This window comes from Prunus avium, chromosome 7, assembly GCF_965620075.1.
Source record: "Prunus avium chromosome 7, drPruAviu1.hap1.1, whole genome shotgun sequence".
Lineage (NCBI taxonomy): Eukaryota > Viridiplantae > Streptophyta > Magnoliopsida > Rosales > Rosaceae > Prunus > Prunus avium.
The window spans coordinates 9,630,903-9,648,296 of NC_142290.1; positions in this window are offsets into that span (position 1 = coordinate 9,630,903).

Below are 17,394 nucleotides of genomic sequence, written 5' to 3' on the forward strand. Positions count from 1 at the left end.
GGCTTGAGGGCTTCCATCAGAGATATTTTTTATTAATCATCGGTTGACTAAGTTTGAAGATCTGGTTATGACGACCTCACTGAATGAGAGCAGCCAGATGATGGTCCAAGTGCGGGGTAATTCCCACAGGCGACAGTTTGAGGAGGGTGGTCCTAGTCAGGGGTTATAAAAAAGGGGCAGTTTCAGTTCGGGATCATCTAGTGGCCTTAGTTACGGAGGTTTTCGACCTGGAGTAGGTTCCAGTGGAGGGTCTAACCAGAGTGGTAGTTTTGGGAACCACTCTGGAGATGGCATAGCTAGAGGTGCTGAGAGACGTATTCCTGGAGGCAAATCTAATTTTCCCTGGAGTTGGTGGATTTAGATGTCATTTTGGGGATGGTTTGGTTAGCCAAGCACTATGCCTCCGTAGGTTGTTTTCGAAAAGAGGTCATGTTCCGTAGTCCCGGACGACCTGAGGGGACGTGTTGTGAGCGCAGAGTCCTTCCATCTTGCCTAAATTCAGCTATGATGGCAAGACAGTTGCTCAGGAAAGGATGTTCAGGATATTTAGTGCACATTATCGATACCCGGGATAATGGATTGAGGTTGGAGGATATTCCAGTGGTACAGGAATTGCCAAATGTGCTTTCGGAGGATCTCAAGGTTTACTACCTCACTGAGAGATTGAGTTCATTATTGAGCTCGTTCTGGGTACGAACCCCATTCCTTAGGCGCCGTACAGAATGACACCAGCAGAGTTAAGGGAGTTAAAGACTCAATTACAGGAGCTGGTGGATAAGGGTTTCATCTGACCCAGTTCCTCACCATGGGGCGCTCCAGTAGTGTTGGTAAAGAAGAAGGATGGCACCATGAGATTGTGTATTGACTACAGGCAGTGGAATAAGGGCACAGTAAGGAATCGGTATCCGTAACCTCGGATAGATGATCTGTTTGATCAGCTGAAGGGTGCCAAGGTAATTGCTAAGATTGATCTGAGATCTAAATATCATCAGTTACCGATTAGAGAGGAAGTTGTGGCTAAGATAGCTTTTCGGACGAGGTATGGGCACTATGAGTTCCTGGTGATGCCATTTGGATTAACTAGCGTACCAGCTGCGTCTATGGATCTCATGAACAAAGTGTTTCGATGTTACTCGGATCGTTTTGTGATTGTGTTCATAGACATCTTGGTATACTAGGCGCACATGAAGCACTTGGAAAGTGTGCTGACGACTTTGAGGCAGAAACAGTTGTATGCCAAGTTCAGCAAGTGTCAGTTTTGGTTGGACAGAGTGAACTTCTTCGGGCACGTGATTTCTGCAGAGGGTATTTTTGTGGATCTCCAGAAAGTTGAGGCAGTAATGAATTGGCCACGACCAACCAATGTTACTGAGATATGGAGTTTCCTGGGGTTAACAGGTTACTATCGTCGCTTTGTGGAGGGTTTCTCTACTATAGAGACAGCTCTCACTCGTTTGACAAGAAAATGCGTCATTTTGGAATGGTCAGATGAGTGTGAAGAGAGTTTTAACAAACTCAAGAACATGTTGACCACCGCTCCGGTATTAACACTTCCGGACGAGACAGGAAACTTCGTAAAATACAGTGACGTGTCCCGACAAGGATTAGGTTGTGTGCTGATGCAGCATGGTAGGGTAATTGCTTATGCTTCTAGGCAACTTAGGAAGCATGAGTTGAACTATCCTACTCATGATTTGGATCTTGCCGCAGTAGTGTTTGCCCTAAAAGTTTGGCAACACTATTTTATGGGGAAACGTGCTAGATTTTCAAGGATCTTAAGAGTTTGAAGTATCTGTTCACCCAGAGGAAACTAAACCTGAGGAAAAGGATATGGTTAGAGTTGATTAAAGATTATGATTGTACTATTGAGCATCACCTAGGAAGAGCTAATGTGGTAGATGATGCCCTCAGCAGGAAGTCCTCGGGATTGGTAGCTCATGTTCCAGGGAGGTATTTGCCACTGTTGGTGGAGATGAGGAAATTGAGAATTGGGCTAGTTATGGATGATCAGGAAGCACTGTTAGATACTCTCAATGTGAAGCGATTAAGTAAAGCCCAGTCTCAAGCTCCATTAGTTTCTGCACTAAGATTAGAGGTTGAGAATGGCACCAGGACAGATTACTCAGTGAGGAATGGTGGAGCATTGATGGTAGGATTGTATGTTCCTGAGGATGGGACTTCGGAAAGAGAAATCCTCGAGGGAGCCCACGGTTCAACTTTTATCATGCACTCAAGTAGCACCAAGATGTATGGTACTCAGAGGAAACATTATTGATGGCCTTTCGTGAAGGAAGAGAAAGTAGAGTACGTCAGTGAGTGCCTAGTGTGTCAGCAAGTCAAGGCAGAAAGGCAAAAAACCATCAGGATTGTTGCAACCACTTTCGATTCCCGAGTGGAAATGAGAGCACATTACTATGGATTTTGTGTTCAAGCTTCCTCGGACATAGAGTAAACATGATGGAGTATGGGAAACTGTGGATAGACTTATTAAGTCAGCTCACTTTCTGCCAGTGAGAGCGAACTATACTTTAAATAAACTGGCTAAGATCTTTTTAGATGAGATGGTGAGACTCCATGGGGTACCAGTATCTATTGTTTCCGATAGAGGTCCTCGGATCACGTCCTGTTTTTGGACGAAGTTACATGAGGCATTGGGACCCAGCTGCGGTTTAGTACTGCATTTCATCCCCAGACAGATGATCAGTCTGAGAGAACGATTCAAACCTTAGAAGATATGTAGAGAGCATGTGCATTGCAGTTTTGAGGAGATTGGAATGAGAAATTGCCACTCATGGAGTTTGCTTATAATAACAGCTTTCAAGTGAGTATAGGGATGTCTCCATTTGATGCATTGTATGGAAAACAGTGTAGAACGCCTTTGTATTGGGATAAAGTGGGCGAGCACAGGTTATAGGTATCTGAGGATGTTGAAAGGACAAAGAAACAAGTAGAATTAATCAGAGAAAGGCTCAAGGCAGTTCAGGATCGACAAAAGAGTTATGCAGATAACCGGAGAAAAGATCTTCAGTTTGAGGTTGGTGTTTGGGTATTTCTGAAATTGTCGCCTTGGAAAGGCGTAGTGAGATTTGGGAAGCGAGGAAAACTAAGCCCTCGTTATATTGGGCCATACAAGATTGTGGAGCGTGTGGGCCCAGTAGCTTACAGACTTGCCTTGTCAGCAGATCTTTTCCGTTTACATGACGTGTTCCACGTATCTATACTCCGAAAGTATATTTCAGACTCATCCCATGTCTTGGAAGAACAACCCATAAAGTTGAAGAATGATTTGAGCAGCCTGTTCAGATTATGGATTGGAAGATGCAAGTGCTTCGATCCAGAGAGATTCCCCTAGTGAAGGTTTTGTGGAAGAGTCATGACGTGGAGGAGACCACTGGGGAACCGGAAGTGCAGTTGCGGTCCCAGTATCCCTACCTCACGAGTCACAGATACGTAATTTCGAGGACGAAATTTTCGTAAGGGGGGTAGATTGTAACAACCCAAACCTTAATTATTATTTAACTATTAATTTAATGAAGGAAAAGACTAAATTACCCTCGGATTAATTTATTAGGTTTTAAGTTGACTTGTTGACTGGGAAAGAATTTGGAAAATCCATTTGTACCGTTGCGTAGAGCACGAAGAAACGAGTCTGTAGACACGTAGTGGGCTCAAATCCGAGTCATATTGAAGAAAATACGATCAAAATACGAAAAAGGACAAAATTGAAATTTTGGAAAAAATCAGATTTTAAAATCAGATTACCTCTTTCTCTCTCCTCATTCTCTTCTTCCTCGCGCAAACCCCCCTACCCATTACTGTTCATTCGAACCAGCCCAGCCACCACCCGCCTCCACCAAACCGCACCGGACTGGCCAAGACCTGACCGGCGTCGCACCCACAGCCGCTCCGACCTTCCTCCTGCCTCCGCCGACGCCACAGCCACCGGAAACAGCCCGGAATTGGCTGGTTTTTCTCCGAATTTCAAGCCTCTCGTTCTCCCTCCTCCGGCCACCAAATCAGTCGAGTAAGGTATGGTTTTTCGACTCATTTTCATGCTCTAGCTGTTGGTTGGGTAGATTTTTAGAGATTTTGAAGTTTGATAGGTCGATTTTTGAATTGAGTTTCTACCGGTTTTGTGTTGCCATTTTCAGTCACTTCCGTCCATTTTTTGGCCATAGTCCAAGAACAAAACTGATTCCAAATAGGGTGTATTACTTAGGCTAGGAGTTTGGGCCGCCGGTTTGGAGATTTTCCGGCCGCCGGAATTTACTATGCACACCCACGCGCTGTCGGCGCATGGGCGGAGCGTGGACCAGGTAACAGGAGCCACTCTTGATCCTAGAATAATCCTCGTATCCTCACGAGCGCGTAGGATTTCACGGATCTCAATTCGGATAACGTTTGAACCCCGAACAGATCTCGCATAGTGTGCGATTTCCGGGTTCAATACATTCAGACCGTTGGATCCTAGCCAAACTGGAGTATGTTGACCTAGGTAATTTCAGGATCTTGTAGGATTCGACGAATCGTCAATCGGAGTCCCGGATACTCCGAAAAGGCCAACCCTAGGGCGAGGTTTACGGAAAATCGTTCGTCAGTTCGATCGTGAGCAATCCGACCGTCCGATCGAGACCAAACTCTCGGGACTTGTGTCCTAGGCCTATTGGAACCTCTAGGAACGATCGGATCGGAATTCTGAGGTCGTGGATCCCACAGGGTCCCGAGTTGACTTTTTGGGACTTTTTCACTTTTGAGTCCCTAGGTACTTCTAAAGCGTGTCCACTGAGAAGAAAAGCTAATGTGGGCATAGGAATGACTTTTAAGGTGATGCACGCACTTTTGGGAGCCGGGGGTCAGGGTTTTTAATTTAAAATTATATTACTGAGCAGAGTTTTTAATAAAATATTATTGTGGTTATACAGGCACCCGGGCACCAGGTGACCCGCAGGAGGGACCTTCAAAAGGTCCAGCTAGCTCAGAGTATCTGTGAGTGGACTTTTTTGTTTTCATAAATGAATTTATGCAGTTTAATCTTATTATCTGATCTTGAATAAGTTTTACTGAATATGGCTTTCCTAGCATGACTTGATAGATTTAAATATTGCTGGTTATTTATGCGCTGCCTAGTGGAACATTTAAAAAGGGATTTGGAAAGTCAGAACAGAGGTATTATCAGATTAAATGGCAGCAGGATTGAAGGAATAGTTTTATGAGCAGTTTTATAAACTTTAATCTTTTTCAGTATTATATATATATATATACATTTATTTTAAGCCACCATAGGTACCCAAGGTTGCCTTCAGTATAAAAATGTTGCCCCGGAAATAAAGTTGCCTTCGGAATAAAATTATGTTGCCTTCGGTATTATTGATGTCAACGGACATCCCATTGCCTTTGAGTAGGTCAGCATGCTTGACACAGCCCCACGAGTCTCGGGGATGCTCGAACCGTGTGGTGCTAGGATTGCGGATCAGGCCGACCAAGTGTCCCCTGAATTCTGCTAAGATTGCGGCTTGGGTGACTTTGTGTTTCCCAAGGTCTGCTAGGGTGTGTCACTCCGGTGGCATAAGGACGGAATTGACGGATTATATGAAATTGACGGATTAGAAGGAATTGACGGAAACTAAAGGAATTGACGGAATTATAAATGGGTATACTTAGGTGGTAGTTTTAAAGGTTGATTTCAATGCTTTCAATGATTTAATATTTGATCAAGTATGTGATTGATTATATATATATATACGAATGCAGTGTTTCCAGTACGAGTATTTATATAAGGAAATGAGTTAGTTTTATAATTGTTTTTACAGTGGGGTTAGTATGTTCGTATGCTATATTTTTTTTAAACTTTGTTTTGGGTCCACTCACCCTTTTAATGTTTTGCGCCCCCAGGCAGTAGTCGTGCATCAGTGCGCCACCACCGGGCCAAGTCCACCTTCCGCTACTATCCTTGACAACGTAGGGTTTTGATTAGTTGTGTTTAATTTGTAACCTACTCTGTATAGATGCTCTGATATTGCCCTAGAACACATGTCTAACTGTTAGTATGTATTTATTTGAATGCTGGCAGTTGGTGTATATTTTTTATATGCATGTTTGACAGGTGTAAATTTGGGATTGGTCTAATTGCAGGGGAGACTCTGCTAATTTGTTTTCGCAGAAGTCAAACCCCAGTTTAAAGTGAAAGTTGGCAAGAAAGGGCAATTAGGTCAATTGTGTCCGACACTTGCCAGGTGTCGGACACGCACAGGGTCTGGCTCGGATTCCAAAGTGGAATTTGGGTCGGGTCCTGTCACCAAAACTTGGGCAACATCATAATATGGTGGGAGGAGTCATTTGGTTAGTTTTGAGTGAAATCCGATCTCTAGAACTATGGAATACACCAACCACTCCGATTAGGAACGAACTGCCTTTGAACATAAATTGTCCAATTTCTTACACCTATTGATTTCGGATCGAGCCCAAAACTTGGACAACATCATAATATGGTGGGAGAAGTCATTTGGTTAAGTTTGAGTGAAATCCGATCTCTAGAACTACCCAAAACACCAACCACTCCAACTAGGAAAGAACTGCCTTCGAACTTGAATTGTCCAATTTCTTACACCTATTGATTTCGGATCGAGCCCAAACCTTCGGCAACATCATAATATGGTGAGAGGAGTCGTTTGGTTAAGTTTGAGTGAAATCCGATCTCTAGAACTACCCAAAACACCAACCACTCCAATTAGGAACGAACTTCCTTTGAACTTGAATTGTCCAATTTCTTACACCTATTGATTTCGAATCGAGCCCAAAACTTGGGCAACATCATAATATGGTCGGAGGAGTCATTTGGTTAAGTTTAAGCGAAGTCCGATCTCTAGAATTACCCAAAACACCAACCACTCCAATTACGAACGATCTGCCTTTGAACTTGAATTGTCCAATTTCTTACACCTATTGATTTCGGATTGAGCCCAAAACTTGGGCAACAACATAATATGGTGGGAGGAGTCATTTGGTTAAGTTTGAGTGAAATCCGATCTCAAGAACTACCCAAAACACCAACCACTCCAATTAGGAAAGAACTGCCTTCGAACTTGAATTGTCCAATTTTTTACACCTATTGATTTCGGATCGAGCCCAAAACTTGGGCAACATCATAATATGGTGGGAGGAGTCATTTGGTTAAGTTTGAGAGAAATCCGATCTCTAGAACTACCCAAAACCCCAACCACTCCAATTAGGAACGTACTGCCTTTGAACTTGAATTGTCCAATTTTTTACAGCTATTGATTTTTGATCGAGCCCAAAACCTGGGCAACACCATAATATGGTGTGAGGAGTCATTTGGTTAAGTTTGAGTGAAATCCAATCTCTAGAACTACCCAAAACACAAACCACTCCAATTAGGAACGAACTGCCTTTGAACTTGTATTGTCCAATTTCTTACACCTATTGATTTTGGATCGAGCCCAAAACTTGGGCAAGATCATAATATGGTGGGAGGAGTCATTTGGTTAGCTTTGAGTGAAATCCGATCTCTAGAACTATGGAATACACCAACCACTCCGATTAGGAACGAACTGCCTTTGAACATAAATTGTCCAATTTCTTACACCTATTGATTTCGGATCGAGCCCAAAACTTGTGCAACATCATAATATGGTGGGAGGAGTCACTTGGTTAGTTTTGAGTGAAATCCGATCTCTAGAACTATGGAATACACCAACCACTCCGATTAGGAACGAACTGCCTTTGAACCTAAATTGTCCAATTTCTTACACCTATTGATTTCGTATCGAGCCCAAAACTTGGGCAACATCATAATATGGTGGGAGGAGTCATGTGGTTAGGTTTGAGTGAAATCCGATCTCTAGAACTACCCAAAACACCAACCACTCCAATTAGGAACGAACTGCCTTTGAACTTGAATTGTCCAATTTCTTACACCTGTTGATTTCTGATTGAGCCCAAAACTGGGGCAACATCATAATATGGTGGGAGGAGTCATTTGGTTATGTTTGAGTGAAATCCGATCTATAGAAGTACCCAAAACACCAACCACTCCAGTTAGGAACGAACTGCCTTTGAACTTGAATTGTCCAATTTCTTACACCTGTTGATTTCGGATTGAGCCCAAAACTGGGGCAACATCATAATATGGTGGGAGGAGTCATTTGGTTGTGTTTGAGTGAAATCCGATCTGTAGAAGTACCCAAAACACCAACCACTCCAATTAGGAACGAACTGCCTTTGAACTTGAATTGTCGAATTTCTTACACCTATGGATTTCGGATCGAGCCCAAAACTTTGGCAACATCACAATATGGTGGGAGGAGTCATTTCGTTAAGTTTGAGTGAAATCCGATCTCTAGAACTACCCAAAACACCAATCACTCCATTTAAGAACGAATTGCCTTTGAACTTGAAGTGTCCAATTTCCTACACCTATTGTGTTCAGATCGAGCCCAAAACTTGGGCAACGTCATAATATGGTGGGACGAGTCATTTGGTTAAGTTTGAGTGAAATCCAATCTCTAGAACTACCCAAAACACCAACCACTCCAAATAGGAACGAACTGCCTTTGAACATAAATTGTCCAATTTCTTACACCTATTGATTTCGGATTGAGCCCAAAACTTGGGCAACATCATCATATGGTGGGAGGAGTCATTTGGTTAAGGTTGAATGAAATCCGATCTCTAGAACTACCCAAAACACCAACCACTCCAATTAGGAAAGAACTGCCTTTGAACTTGAATTTTCGAATTTCTTACACCTTTTGATTTCGGATCGAGCCCAAAACTTGGGCAACATCATAATATGGTGGGAGGAGTCATTTGGTTAAGTTTGAGTGAAATCCGATCTCTGGAACTACCCAAAACACCAACCACTCCAATTAGGAACTAACTGCCTTTGAACTTGAATTGTGCAATTTCTTACACCTATTGATTTCGGATCGAGCCCAAAACTTGGGCAACATCATAATATGGTGGGAGGAGTCATTTGGTTGAGTTTGAGTGAAATCCGATCTCTAGAACTATGGAATACACCAACCACTCCGATTTGGAACGAACTGCCTTTGAACATAAATTGTCCAATTTCTTACACCTATTGATTTCGGATCTAGCTGGTGTCGATTCACCTCCACTATCCTTGCCCTCTCCCTTTTCAAGCTTTTTATAGCACTCTGACACTCTTCAACCATACTTCGCTCCGCCGCCAACTGACCCTTTTGCACCTCTACCTCATGGGACTTCGCAAGTAGGCGATGACCCAAACTTGCGACTGTTGCCGTACTCTGCACGCTCAGTGCCAGAGCATCGCTCACGACGCGGTTTTCATCCCTTGTCCCCAGCACACGTATATCTTTAGGAGTCACTAAATTTCTAGCCACTCCAATGGCAACATCGTTGTCCAGGAGTATTGAGTCAGTTACTGTCACAGGCCCCCGTGCGGAGGCAAAGTAGGGCATCCATACTGGTGCCGCTGCTTGGCCTCGTGTCTGAGTCGGTGGAGCTAGGTTGCGATCCAACGAAAATGGGTAGTTAGAGGCCATTTGATTTCTCACTCTCTTTTCTTCTTTCTTTCTTTTCTCTTTTGTGTGTTTCTGAGTTTGTGTTTTTCACCATTTCTTTTTACCTTTTATAGACTTAGTCTGCTAAACCCTAGCCGCTGCGGTTCTGAGTTCTGTGCGACCCTTACGGCTTATCTCTATATGTCGCCGCACCCGTTCCCCAACCCCCCTTAATTGCATTTTTCACCTTTCACCACCTTCAAAGTGAAAAAGTCATCCCGCTTCACCCAAGAGGCCAATAATTCTAGCTTGGGGGATGTGAAAGCGGCCTCTGCGCGTCGACACGTCCCTCACCTCTTTTGCCCGTGACTTCCCAGGAACCGAGGTATTAGGGACCACATTTTCTCTTTTAGAAAATCCCGTCTTTGCACTCCCAATTCACGTGTCATCTTAAAAAAAAAAATTTCAAAAAAAAAATAAATTTTCAAACGTGTGCGCTTCGGATTTCATTGTGGGCTTCGGGTTTTCACCGTTGTTTAGGTTTCAAAGTGGGCTAACTTTCTTTTGGGTTGAGCTTTCAATCGTTTGGGTTTGGTTTGCGTAAGACTATTTGTTTAGGGCTTTCTGTTTCGAGTGTTTTACTGTTTCGTTTCTTTTGTTTGTTTGTTTTGTAATTTTTATTTTGTAATTATTTTACTTTTGTATTTTAATTCTTGTGTGTTTTGTGATTTTATATTTACTTTAGTACCTTTCATTTCTTGTTATGACATTGCTTGTTCCTAATTTTTAAACATTGAGGACAATGTTCATTTCTAGGTTTGGGGGTATTGGAGTTTAACAAGTAAATTTGGTTTTTCTTAAATTTTTTTAAAAAATTAATTAATTAATTTGTTGCTTGTTTTTATTTTTATTTTTATTTTTATTATTTTGAGTCTTGTTTTGTTTTGAGTCACTTTCCGAACACTTATGATGAGATTGTGATAAACGTTTGCATGACTTAAATAAAAATTGAATTTTATTTATTTATTTATTTTTCTTTTTTGTAAATTTTTATTTTAAAAAAAAAACTTAAAAATTTAAATTCAAATGAATAAATAAATTTGGCATTGTTCTAGCATGATATGTTCGAAACCTTCATTGCACTTGCCATTTGTTTCATAATTTTCCAATTAAAGGATTTGCATGACCCAAAGAATTGTATCAAGCATAAATTAGACTTATATAACCATATAATGTGAGCTTTTGAGCCTTGTGCTTCATTTCATGAGTGTTATACACATACTCTTATTTTCTTGTCATCAAAGTTGTTGTTTGATCTCATTATTCATTGATTTGGTTGAACACTTAAAAGTCATTCATTCTTTTGCAATTTGATTTCATGACATTTAAGAAATGATATTAAGGCCCTCTTTGGATCGTTTGTGCCTTTCAAGCTAACCTTATGCTTGCTTAAGCATGATTTTCCATTGTTAACCATTTTGAGCCTACATGTAAACCTTTTCTTTCATTTTACCAATTATATTTCCTCACCTTAGCCCGAAAAACAAATATTTACCTTTCTAAGGAACATATGATCTCTAATTCAGATGTGTTTTTCATGCTAAGTTTGGGAAGGGATATTACATAAAGAAAAAAAAGAAAAAAAGAATAGAAATTCACACAATTGGTGAAAAAAAAAAAAAAAAAGTTGTGATTAAGTGGTGATTGATTGAAAATTCATTTTTGGGCCTTTGAAATAAATTGGTGTTTGGAAAGGAGTTTAAATCAATGTAAATGAAGGTATAAGAAGTTTTGATCATGTAAAAGAAAAAAATCTAATCATGATGATTCGAAGTCTTGTAAACTATTATTTTATGCTCTTACATTTTGAGTTCCTTGGACTTTGTATTATCCATACCTTTCATTTCTTACTCACCTTACACCTTTGGCCCCATTACAACCTATAATAAAGACCTAAATTGATCTTAAATGTCATATGGTTGAATTGCATGCATTTTCTTACTTTTAAGTGTTTGGCATCCTTCTTGAGATCATATTAATGCAAGTTCTTCATCTTCCTATTCTGAGTTAAGTCCTTTATGATTTAACTCTAATCTCATGTTTATAATTGAGTGTTGCATTGTAGCCCTCTTCTGAGTGATTCATTTGTGAGAGGACAACTTTGGTGAGATTTGAAGTTGCATTTGTGCTTGGTATGATTTTTGAAATTGTGTGAAAACTAAGATTGGGGAATTTGTTGCATTTGGCTATCACACTACTACACTTTGAGCATGTTGTGTTTTGAACTTTGCCACCTTATAAATAATGTCTAAAATTGATCTTTTAACTTTTGAGTCATGTGCATGAGTCATTTCTCTTCATAAAATATTCGGAAAGATTGTTTTGAGTTTTTAATTATTTCTGTTTTTATGTTTCTTTTATTTTGCTTTTTATTTTTTTTGCTTTGTTTTTGTAATTATTTTTGTTTTTGTGTTTCTTTTATTTTGCTTAAGAACTAACAAATCTAATAAGTTTTCTAACCACCATGTTTTGTAGAGTTAGTGAAACGTTTGTGGGTATCGTTTCTGTTAAACCCTCAGGAGACACAACTCCTCCTACTAGGGATAACTAGAGGTTTAAAGGCTTGTTGCATACGCTCAATGCAATCGAGTTACCTGCGGAAGTGGTTTAGTTAAACTTCTTGTTTTGTTTTTAACTTTGTTTTGTGTTGTTTTGCTCGAGGACTAGCAAAATCTAGGTTTGGGGGTATTTGATCGGTGCATATTTATATATCATTTTGTACCCTTCTAACTTATGATTTGATTATGTTTTTGAGTTAAACTTGTGCTTTTAATAAATTTTGTGTTTGTTTCAGTGTAATAAGCTTGAGACTCATTAAATGCATTTTGGAGACAAGTTGGCTCATCGGTGTCTGCAGATCAGTCAAATTCACGAATTGGACTGTACTTGCTCAAGAAGAACCAGATGATGAGCCATACATCATTGGAAAGATGCGGAAGTCTAGTTTCTGGAGAATTTTACGGTTCATGATTCCGAGTCTTCTAGAGAAAGTTATACAAGTTTTGGCAACTTAAGGTCAAATTCGGCAGCATCTGCGTTACTGGGCCAAAAATGACATTTGAAGGGCTTTCCAATTTTTCCTTGAGCTGGGCTGCATATGCTTGGAAAGATAATTCAAAGAGCTTCAAGATCCAGATTTTTCCAGATTTTGTAGGAGGGAAGATCAAGCCCAAAACAAGCCCACAAGCTGACTGCAATGAAGTCAATTCCAGTCTATTTTCAGCAGTCAACTTGCAAGGCCCAAAATGTACACTTGTATTGCTCAGATGGGAAGACATTGTTCATAGAAGTTGTTCCAATGGGTGTCTAGTATAACATATCCAAATTTCAGCCCAATTGAACATATCTAGAGTCCTCAGCCCATCCAACACTGAACCCTGCTCAGGAGGATTCGTTTTTCCAGCAACACATGTGCAACAGCAAATGAACTTTATTAGCCAGCAACAAAGACTAGCAGCACATGGGTTGGCAGCAAATAAAGAGCCAGACCTCCATGCTAAAAGAAGAAACCAGCAATCCCATGTGAAGAAAGCTTGAGGTGCAACAAAAGAAGTATGGGATGGAGTTGATTCCAACCACACTAACATAGGCAAGATGAAGTGGGAGTTATGGGTTGTATTAAAGGAGGAATGGTGGTGTTGGAATTCATCATGATGTTCCTCCCTCTTAGCCCTATAAATAGAGAAGTCTTCAAGCTTCATAAAACACACCCCAAGGGGTGGAGCTCTCAAACACTTCTCCAGAGCTCCCTTCCCTTCTCTCCCTCAAATTCTCTTAGTTTCCTTTCAAGTTGTCAATTGTTGTAACAAAATGATTTTACTAAATTTCCTTCAAGTTTTCAAGTTCTACTTTAATTTTATTTGTAATGTACATTCTTTCTTAAGTATTCAAGTTTAATTAGTTTACAAGTTTCAATTATGGTTTTTGTTCTTATTCATTATGCTTATAAGTTAATATGCTAGTTTAAATGATTGATCACCATTTAGGCTTGCATGTTAGCTATCTTGGTTTGAATTAATAGTAGACACCATGCTTTAATTCGAATTGAACTATGAATAGGAAGAGTATGTATGGACATTCGACAACAGGGATTAGATACATGCTTGGTTGTTTAAATTGTTCTTCTATGCTTAATGGGTTCCTAATGCTTAATTTTAGGTTAGACAACAAATGATCAAATTAGGGAATTAGGAACACAAGGTTATGACCAAACACCATGGCTTAATCATACTTTAGCTAGAATCAATCCGTTAATCTAATTGAACTTGGGAACTTATCTACTTGAGTTATTTTCTTTTCTTTCTTTCTTGTTTTATTTATTTTCTTTCTTGTTCTTCTGTTTTGTATAGGAAAACTGAATTGGATTATTCAATCACCAATCCCTGTGGAATCGACCTTGCCCTTACATATGCTATACAACCGAACGGCTCGTGCACTTGCGAGTATCACAAGTTGAGGATGCAGTTGAATCCATTTTGGTGCAGCTGAATCGACGCAACACTACCCAAAACACCAACCACTCCAATTAGGAACGAACTGCCTTTGAACTTGAATTGTCCAATTTCTTACACCTACTGATTTCGGATCGAACCCAAAACAGGGCCAACAACATAATATGGTGGGAGGAGTCATTTGGTTAAGTTTGAGTGAAATTCGATCTCTAGAACTACCCAAAACACCAACCAATCCAACTAGGAACGAACTGCCTTTGAACTTGAATTGTACAATTTCTTACACCTATTGATTTCGGATCGAGCCCAAAACTTGGGCAACATCATAATGTGGTGGGAGGAGTCATTTGGTTAGTTTTGAGGGAAATCCGATCTCTAGAACTATGGAATACACCAACCACTCCGATTAGGAACGAGCTGCCTTTGAACATAAATTGTCCAATTTCTTACACCTATTGATTTCGGATCGAGCCCAAAACATGGGCAACATCATAATATGGTGGGTGGAGTCATTTGGTTAAGTTTGAGTGAAATCCTATGTCTAGAACTACCCAAAACACCAACCACTCCAATTAGGAACGAACTGCCTTTGAAATTGAATTGTCCAATTTCTTACACCTATTAATTTCGGATCCAGCCCAAAACAGGGGCAACATTATAATATGGTGGGAGGAGTCATTTGGTTAGTTTTGAGGGAAATCCGATCTCTAGAACTACGGAATACACCAACCACTCCAATTAGGAACGAACTGCCTTTGAACTTAAATTGTCCAATTTCTTACACCTATTGATTTCGGATCGAGCCCAAAACTTGGGCAACATCATAATATGGTGGGTGGAGTCATTTGGTTAAGTTTGAGTGAAATCCTATGTCTAGAACTACCCAAAACACCAACCACTCCAATTAGGAACGAACTGCCTTTGAACTTGAATTGTCCAATTTCTTACACCTATTAATTTCGGATCGAGCCCAAAACTGGGGCAACATCATAATATGGTGGGAGGAGTCATTTGGTTAGTTTTGAGGGAAATCCGATATGTAGAACTACGGAATACACCAACCACTCCAATTAGGAACAAACTGCCTTCGAACTTAAATTGTCCAATTTCTAACACCTATTGATTTCGGATCGAGCCCAAAACTTGGGCAACATCATAATATGTTGGGAGGTGTCATTTGGTTAAGTTTGTGTGAAATTCAATCGCTAGAACTACCCAAAACACCAACCACTCCAATTAGGAACGAACTGCCTTTGAACTTGAATTGTCCAATTTCTTACACCTATTGATTTCGGATCGAGCCCAAAACTTGGGCAACATCATAATATGGTGGGTGGAGTCGTTTGGTTAAGTTTGAGTCAAATCCTATGTCTAGAACTACCCAAAACACCAACCACTCCAATTAGGAACGAACTGCCTTCGAACTTGAATTGTCCAATTTCTTACACCTATTAATTTCGGATCGAGCCCAAAACTGGGGCAACAACATAATATGGTGGGAGGAGTCATTTGGTTAGTTTTGAGGGAAATCCGATCTGTAGAACTACGGAATACACCAACCACTCCAATTAGGAACGAACAGCCTTCGAACTTAAATTGTCCAATTTCTTACACCTATTGATTTCGGATCGAGCCCAAAACTTGGGCAACATCATAATATGTTGGGATGTGTCATTTGGTTAAGTTTGAGTGAAATTCGATCGCTAGAACTACCCAAAACACCAACCACTCCAATTAGGAACGAACTGCCTTTGAACTTGAATTGTCCAATTTCTTACACCTATTGATTTCGGATCGAGCCAAATACTTGGGCAAGAACATAATATTGCGGGAGGAGTCATTTGGTTAAGTTTCAGTGAAATCTGATCTCTAGAACTACCCAATACACCAACCACTCCAATTAGGAACGAAATGCGTTTGAACTTGAATTGTCCAATTTCTTATACCTATTGATTACGGATCAAGCCCAAAACTTGGGCAACATCATAATATAGGGTGGGAGGAGTCATTTGGTTAAGTTTGAGTGAAATTCGATCTCTAGAACTACCCAAAACACCAACCAATCCAATTAGGAACGAACTGCCGTCGAACTTGAATTGTCCAATTTCTTACACCTATTGATTTCAGATCGAGCCCAAAACTTGGGCAACATCATAATATGGTGGGAGGAGTCATTTGGTTAAGTTTGTGTGAAATCCGACCTCTAGAACAACCCATTACACCAACCACTCCAATTAGGAACGAACTGCCTTTGAACTTGAATTCTCCAATTTCTTACACCTATTGATTTCAGATTGAGCCCAAAACTTGGGCAACATCTTAATACGGTGGGAGGAGTCATTTGGTTAAGTTTGAGTGAAATCCGATCTCTAGAACTACCCAATACACCAACCACTCCAATAAGGAACGAACAGCCTTTAAACTTGAATTCTCCAATTTCTTACACCTATTGACTTCGGATCGAGCCCAAAACTGGGGCAACATCATGATATGGTCGGAGGAGTCATTTGGTTAAGTTTGAGTGAAATCTAATCTCTAGAACTACCCAAAACACCAACCACTCCCTTTCGGAACGAATTGCCTTTGAACTTGAATTGTCCAATTTCATATACCTATTGATTTCGGATCGAGCCCAAAAGTTGGGTAACATCATAATATGGTGGGAGGAGTCATTTGGTTAAGTTTGAGTGAAATCCGATCTCTAGAACTACCCATTACACCAACCACTCCAATTAGGAACGAACTGCCTTTGAACATGAATTGTCCAATTTCTTACAACTATTGATATCGGATCGAGCCCAAAACTGGGGCAACAACATAATACGGTGGGAGGAGTCATTTGGTTAAGTTTGAGGGAAATCCGATCTCTAGAACTACCCAAAACACCAACCACTCGAATTAGGAACGAACTGCCGTTGAACTTGAATTGTCCAATTTCTTATACCTATTGATTACGGATCAAGCCCAAAACTTGGTAAACATCATAATATGGTGGGAGGAGTCATTTGGTTACGTTCGAGTGAAATCCGATCTCTAGAACTACCCAAAACACCAACCACTCCAATTGGGAACGAACTGCCTTTGAACTTGAATTGTCCAATTTCTTACACCTATTGATTTCGGATCGAGCCCAAAACTTGGGCAACATCATAACAAATGGTGGGAGGAGTCATTTGGTTAAGTTTGAGTGAAATTCGATCTCTAGAACTACCCAAAACACCAACCAATCCAATTAGGAACGAACTGCCGTCGAACTTGAATTGTCCAATTTCTTACACCTATTGATTTCAGATCGAGCCCAAAACTTCGGCAACATCATAATATGGTGGGAGGAGTCATTTGGTTAAGTTTGAGTGAAATCCGATCTCTAAAACTACCCA